The following is a 1,281-nucleotide window of genomic DNA, read 5'->3' as shown; positions in this document are numbered from 1 at the left end:
ATGTACTCTATGAATATCAATTGTTTATTTTAAACTTGTAAAAGCCAGAACCTACTTCACCGAGTGGGAGGGAAATCCAGCCTCACAAGCCTCCCAAGCCAAGGGCAGTCAAATGACTGGCAACACTAATAGCTTAAAATCACTACGATGCTGGAGGGAGTCAAATGACTGTTTAGGACAAAATATGAACAGTGGTTCTGATATATGGATGCTGTGTAAAATACTTTCCTTGTGTTATTGAGGCTCTGACTACTTTTCTGAGGCTACTCCTTTCAATGACTACAATCAGGGCCAAAAGAGCCAACAACTTTTTAACGTCCTTGACATGGAGCAGGCTTGACAGTCCATGACACGATAAAATCACCCCATCATGAGTAGCAGCTTAGTTATGATCTGCAATTATACAGATAGATTATATGCCCTCCCTGCTACAAAGTCCAATATCCTCAATTTCATCTGCTTACATAGACAAACAGTCCTATTTCTAACCATAATAATAAGTTTCTTAAGAGATCTGATAGAAAACAGAACAGCTGGATTTCAAAAGCCTCATCTTGCCTTTGTTATAAACTTCATTGCTTAATCTTTTTCATTTCACAAAACTAACAATAATGGCATTAATGACCAAGTAACTCGGAAATTTTGAGAAAAACAATAAGAAGATACTACTACAATATGGATAAAAATCAATGGGTACCATTTCCATAAACCTCCCTGTTAGGGCTTGCATCCAGACTCAAGCAAGCCGCAGACTGCCAAATGGTGGTTATCTTTGTCAGTGGCAGAACACCAAGCATGCCCCAGAGTCCACGCACCTTCAGGCAAACCTCCACGTCATTAAGCATATTTTGGCAACGTAGAGCTTGGATTGTTCTCTATGTGTTGTTAAGTCACTAAGGAGTCTTCAAGCTCTATCTTGCAAGAATGCAAATCGAAGAGGTTAGTGCTACAGTGCAACCGTCTTCAGCAACTGCTTAAAACTACTACAACTGACACTATACATCAAATGCAATTAATGACTAATTCATTACTACAACGGTACTGATGATTTACGAAAGCCTTGCTGCCCAAACCATCAATCGGCTTATCGTTGGTCATTAGAAAAGAAATCCTAAATATCTGCAATCAGGTACAAACTTACTCATGTGGAGCTGAAGACACTAGTTATCCGTGGATAAAAATGAAAAATAAATTCCTAGCAACTTTGATTCGCTTAATTGCTAATCACCTTCCCTCTCCTATTAAATAATAATCCAACAACACTACTGCAGTCTTAAAAAA

The 1,281-nt window shown here is 38.6% G+C and overlaps 1 protein-coding gene across 2 annotated transcripts in view; it reads right to left on the bottom strand.

Moving 5' to 3' along the window:
• Positions 1–1,281, bottom strand: part of LOC119590543 (protein arginine N-methyltransferase 6-like) — a 12,045-nt gene that overhangs the window by 10,216 nt on the left and 548 nt on the right. The gene's annotated exons all lie outside the window — the stretch shown is intronic.

Source organism: Penaeus monodon, chromosome 27 (assembly GCF_015228065.2).
Source record: "Penaeus monodon isolate SGIC_2016 chromosome 27, NSTDA_Pmon_1, whole genome shotgun sequence".
Classification (NCBI taxonomy): domain Eukaryota; kingdom Metazoa; phylum Arthropoda; class Malacostraca; order Decapoda; family Penaeidae; genus Penaeus; species Penaeus monodon.
This window is presented reverse-complemented; position numbering and strand designations above follow the sequence as displayed.